The sequence below is a fragment of the Pongo pygmaeus genome, chromosome 2 (assembly GCF_028885625.2).
Source record: "Pongo pygmaeus isolate AG05252 chromosome 2, NHGRI_mPonPyg2-v2.0_pri, whole genome shotgun sequence".
Taxonomy (NCBI): Eukaryota; Metazoa; Chordata; class Mammalia; order Primates; family Hominidae; genus Pongo; species Pongo pygmaeus.
In genome coordinates this window covers 176,188,062-176,194,061 of record NC_085930.1, presented here as the reverse complement: position 1 = coordinate 176,194,061, position 6,000 = coordinate 176,188,062, and positions in this window count along the sequence as shown.

The window sequence follows — 6,000 nt, the reverse complement described above, 5'->3', positions numbered from 1 at the left end:
TCTTTTGGCTTAGGATTGACTTGGCGATGTGGGCTCTTTTTTGTTTCCATATGAACTTTAAAGTAGTTTTTTCCAATTCTGTGAAGAAAGTCATTGGTAGCTTGATGGGGATGGCATTGAATCTGTAAATTACCTTGGGAAGGATGGCCATTTTCATGATATTGATTCTTCCTACCCATGAGCATGGAATGTTCTTCCATTTATTTGTATCCTCTTTTATTTCCTTGAGCAGTGGTTTGTAGTTCTCCTTGAAGAGGTCCTTCACATCCCTTGTAAGTTGGATTCTTAGGTATTTTATTCTCTTTGAAGCAATTGTGAATGGGAGTTCACTCATGATTTGGCTCTCTGTTTGTCTGTTATTGATGTGTAAGAATGCTTGTGATTTTTGTACATTGATTTTGTATCCTGAGACTTTGCTGAAGTTGCTTATCAGCTTAAGGAGATTTTGGGCTGAGATGATGGGGTTTTCTAGATATACAATCATGTCATCTGCAAACAGGGACAATTTGACTTCCTCTTTTCCTAATTGAATACCCTTCATTTCCTTCTCCTGCCTCATTGCCCTGGCCAGAACTTCCAACACTATGTTGAATAGAAGTGGAGAGAGAGGGCATCCCTGTCTTGTGCCAGTTTTCAAAGGGAATGCTTCCAGTTTTTGCCCATTCAGTATGATATTGGCTGTGGGATTGTCATAGATAGCTCTTATTATTTTGAGATACGTCCCATCAATACCTAATTCATTGAGAGTTTTTAGCATGAAGGGTTGTTGAATTTTGTCAAAGGCCTTTTCTGTATCTATTGAGATAATCATGTGGTTTTTGTCTTTGGTTCTGTTTATATGCTGGATTACATTTATTGATTTACTTATATTGAACCAGCCTTGCATGCTAGGGATGAAGCCCACTTGATCATGGTGGATAAGCTTTTTGATGTGCTGCTGGATTCTGTTTGCCAGTATTTTATTGAGGATTTTTGCATCAATGTTCATCAAGGATATTGGTCTAAAATTGTCTTTTTTTGTTGTGTCTCTGCCTGGCTTTGGTATCAGGATGATGCTGGCCTCATAAAATGAGTTAGGGAGGATTCCCTCTTTTTCTATTGATTGGAATAGTTTCAGAAGGAATGGTACCAGTTCCTCCTTGTACCTCTGGTAGAATTCGGCTGGGAACCCATCTGGTCCTGGACTTTTTTTGGTTGGTAAGCTATTGATTATTGCCACAATTTCAGCTCCTGTTATTGGTCTATTCAGAGATTCAACTTCTTCCTGGTTTAGTCTTGTGAGGGTGTATGTGTTGAGGAATTTATCCATTTCTTCTAGATTTTCTAGTTTATTTGCGTAGAGGTGTTTCTAGTATTCTCTGATGGTAGTTTGTATTTCTGTGGGATCGGTGGTGATATCCCCTTTATCATTTTTTATTGCATCTATTTGATTCTTCTCTCTTTTTTTCTTTATTAATCTTCCTAGTGGTCTATCAATTTTGTTGATCCTTTCAAAAAACCAGCTCCTGGATTCATTAATTTTTTGAATCTCTATTTTTTGTGTCTCTATTTCCTTCTGTTCTGCTCTGACTTTAGTTATTTCTTGCCTTCTGCTAGCTTTTGAATGTGTTTGCTCTTGCTTTTCTAGTTCTTTTAATTGTGATGTTAGGGTGTCAATTTTGGATCTTTCCTGCTTTCTCTTGTGGGCATTTAGTGCTATAAATTTCCCTCTACACACTGCTATGAATGCATCCCAGAGATTCTGGTATGTTGTGTCTTGGTTCTCGTTGGTTTCAAAGAACATCTTTATTTCTGCCTTCATTTTGTTATGTACCCAGTAGCCATTCAGGAGCAGGTTGTTCAGTTTCCATGTAGTTGAGAGGTTTTGAGTGAGATTCTTAATCCTGAGTTCTAGCTTGATTGCACTGTGATCTGAGAGATAGTTTGTTATAATTTCTGTTCTTTTACATTTATTGAGGAGAGCTTTACTTCCAAGCTCTCCTTGGTCAATTTTGGAATAGGTGTGGTGTGGTGCTGAAAAAAATGTATATTCTGTTGATTTGGGGTGGAGAGTTCTGTAGATGTCTATTAGGTCTGCTTGGTGCAGAGCTGAGTTCAATTCCTGGGTAACCTTGTTGACTTTCTGTCTTGTTGATCTGTCTAATGTTGACAGTGGGGTGTTAAAGTCTCCCATTATTAATGTGTGGGAGTCTAAGTCTCTTTGTAGGTCACTCAGGACTTGCTTTATGAATCTGGGTGATCCTGTATTGGGTGCATATATATTTAGGATAGTTAGCTCTTCTTGTTGAATTAATCCCTTTACCATTATGTAATGGCCTTCTTTGTCTCTTTTGATCTTTGTTGGTTTAATGTCTGTTTTATCAGAGACTAGGATTGCAACCCCTGCCTTTTTTTGTTTTCCATTTGCTTGGTAGATCTTCCTCCATCCTTTTATTTTAAGCCTATGTGTGTCTCTGCATGTGAGATGGGTTTCCTGAATACAGCACACTGATGGGTCTTGAGTCTTTATCCAATTTGCCAGTCTGTGTCTTTTAATTGGAGCATTTAGTCCATTTACATTTAAAGTTAATATTGTTATGTGTGAATTTGATCCTGTCATTATGATGTTAGCTGGTTATTTTGCTCGTTAGTTGATGCAGTCTCTTCCTAGTCTCGATGGTCTTTACATTTTGGCATGATTTTGCAGTGGCTGGTACCGGTTGTGCCTTTCCATGTTTAGCACTTCCTTCAGGAGCTCTTTTAGGGCAGGCCTGGTGGTGACAAAATCTCTCAGCATTTGCTTGTCTGTAAAGTATTGTATTTCTCCTTCACTTATGAAGCTTAGTTTGGCTGGATATGAAATTCTGGGTTGAAAATTCTTTTCTTTAAGAATGTTGAATATTGGCCCCCACTCTCTTCTGGCTTGTAGGGTTTCTGCCGAGAGATCCGTTGTTAGTCTGATGGGCTTCCCTTTGATGGTAACCCGACCTTTCTCTCTGGCTGCCCTTAACATTTTTTCCTTCATTTCAACTTTGGTGAATCTGACAATTATGTGTCTTGGAGTTGCTCTTCTCGAGGAGTATCTTTGTGGCGTTCTCTGTATTTCCTGAATCTGAATGTTGGCCTGCCTTGCTAGATTGGGGAAGTTCTCCTGGGTAATATCCTGCAGAGTGTTTTCCAACTTGTTTCCATTCTCCCCGTCACTTTCAGGTACACCAATCAGACGTAGATTTGGTCTTTTCACATAGTCCCACATTTCTTGGAGGCTTTGCTCGTTTCTTTTTATTCTTTTTTCTCTAAACTTCCCTTCTCGCTTCATTTCATTCATTTCATCTTCCAGGGCTGATACCCTTTCTTCCATTTGATCGCATCGGCTCCTGAGGCTTCTGCATTCTTCACGTAGTTCTCGAGCCTTGGTTTTCAGCTCCATCAGCTCCTTTAAGCACTTCTCTGTATTGGTTATTCTAGTTATACATTCTTCTAATTTTTTTTCAAGTTTTCAACTTCTTTGCCTTTGGTTTGAATATCCTCCCGTAGCTCGGAGTAATTTGATTGTCTGAAGCCTTCTTCTCTCAGCTCGTCAAAGTCATTCTCCGCCCAGCTTTGTTCCGTTGCTGGTGAGGAACTGCGTTCCTTTGGAGGAGGAGAGGCACTCTGCTTTTTAGAGTTTCCAGTTTTTCTGCTCTGTTTTTTCCCCATCTTTCTGGTTTTATCTACTTTTGGTCTTTGGTGATGGTGATGTACAGATGGGTTTTTGGTGTGGATGTCCTTTCTGTTAGTTTTCCTTCTAGCAGACAAGACCCTCAGCTGCAGGTCTCTTGGAGTACCTGGCTGGCCATGGGAGGTGTCAGTTTGCCCCTGCTGGGGGGTGCCTCCCAGTTAGGCTGCTCGGGGGTCAGGGGTCAGGGACCCACTTGAGGAGGCAGTCTGCCCGTTCTCAGATCTCCAGCTGCGTGCTGGGAGAACCACCGCTCTCCTCAAAGCTGTCAGACAGGGACATTTAAGTCTGCAGAGGTTACTGCTGTCTTTTTGTTTGTCTGTGCCCTGCCCCCAGAGGTGGAGCCTACAGAGGCAGGCAGGCCTCCTTGAGCTGTGGTGGGCTCCACCCAGTTCAAGCTTCCCAGCTGCTTTGTTTACCTAAGGGAGCCTGGGCAATGGCGGGCGCCCTTCCCCCAGCTTTGCTGCCGACTTGCTGTTTGATCTCAGACTGCTGTGCTAGCAATCAGCGAGACTCCGTGGGCGTAGGACCCTCTGAGCCAGGTGTGGGCTATAATCTCCTGGGGCACCGTTTCCTAAGCCCCTCGGAAAAGCACAGTATTCGGGTGGGAGTGGCCCGATTTTTCAGGTGCCATCTGTCACCCCTGGAAAAGGAACTCCCTGACCCCTTGTGCTTCCCGAGTGAGGCAATGCCTCGCCTCTGCTTCGGCTGGTGCACGGTGCACTCACCCACTGACCTGCACCCACTGTCTGGCACTCCCTAGTGAGATGAACACGGTACCTCAGATGGAAATGCAGAAATCACCCGTCTTCTGTGTCACTCACGCTGGGAGCTGTAGACCGGAGCTGTTCCTATTCGGCCATCTTGGCTCCTCCTTGGGCAATTTCTTACAAAACTGAACATGGTAGAAACTGATAGCTACACAAAAACTAGAATGTGAAAATGTATAGTAGTTTTATTAATAATTGTCCCAAACTGGAAGCAAACAAGATGTTTTAGTGTCTTTTATTAATTTTGGAAAGTTCTCAGTCATTATTACTTTAAATATTTATTCTTCTCTATTCTCTCTTCTCCTTCTGGTATTCCAACTACATGTATGTTACACCTTTGAAATCGTCCTACTAGTCTTGAAATCTGTTTTCTCTCTTTCTCTCTCTCTTCCTCCCTTCCTTTATTTCTTCTATTTGTAGTTTGGGAAGCTTCTATTGACCTATATTCAATATCACTGATTCTTTCTTGTGGCATGACCAGTCTACAATGAGCCTTACATTATTACCCTTCTGTTTCTTCACATTGCTTTCATTTCCATTAGAGGTCTTACATATTGATCATAGTTATTTTAAATTCTCTCATAATTCCAAAATTGTGTTACTTCTGAGTTTGATTCTGATGCTAGCTTTGTCTTTTCAAACTATTTTTTTTTTTTTGCCTTTTAGCATGTCTTTTAATATTTTTGATGAAGGCCAGGCATAATGTATCAAGTAAGAGAAGCTGAGATAAATTGGCTTTTTTTTTTCTTTGAGACAGGGTCTCACTTAGTGTCCCAGGCTGGAGTGTAGTGGCACAACCATAGATGTAGTATGACAACATCCTACATCTCACCTGCTTTAGGCTTTGTATAGCTTTGTACAGCCTCAAATACCTGGACTCAATTGACACTCCTGCCTCAGCCTCCTAAGAAGTGCCTGACTGTAGACACATGCCATCATGCCTGGCAAATTTTAATTATTTATTTATTTATTTATTTATTTATTTATTTATTTATTTATTTTAGAGAGGGGGTTTCACTATGTTGCCCAGGCTGCAGGCTGGTCTGGAACTGTGGGCCTCAAGTGTTCTTCCAGCCTCAGTCTCCTGAGTTGTGGAGATTAAAGATGTCAGCCAGTGTGCCTGGTCTAATTGGCTTTTAACATGAGACTTTATGTTAATCTGATCAGAATTTAGGCTGCGCTTAATGTTTGCTGCATTTATAGGTGCCAGGGGTTTCAAATTCCTCTTGTGTCCTATTTTCATATCTCCTGCTGACTTTGGAATTCCTTAACTTCTCCTCCTAAGAGTCTGGATCTTGCAACTCTTTAAGCTATAATCCTGTGTTATATATTCTCTGTTGGTGTGGTGCTAAATCGTGGAGGAGGGGACACATTTCACCATTTTATGATTTAATCTCAATGTTTTAGGAGATAGTTATCTCTGAACTCTAACTTTCACAAACATGTCTTAGCTTTTATTTTCCTTCCTTAGGTGAAATAGGAAGGCTAGAAGGGACTGTGGTGGGAAAACTATGCCCTTCTGCCAAGTGGGAA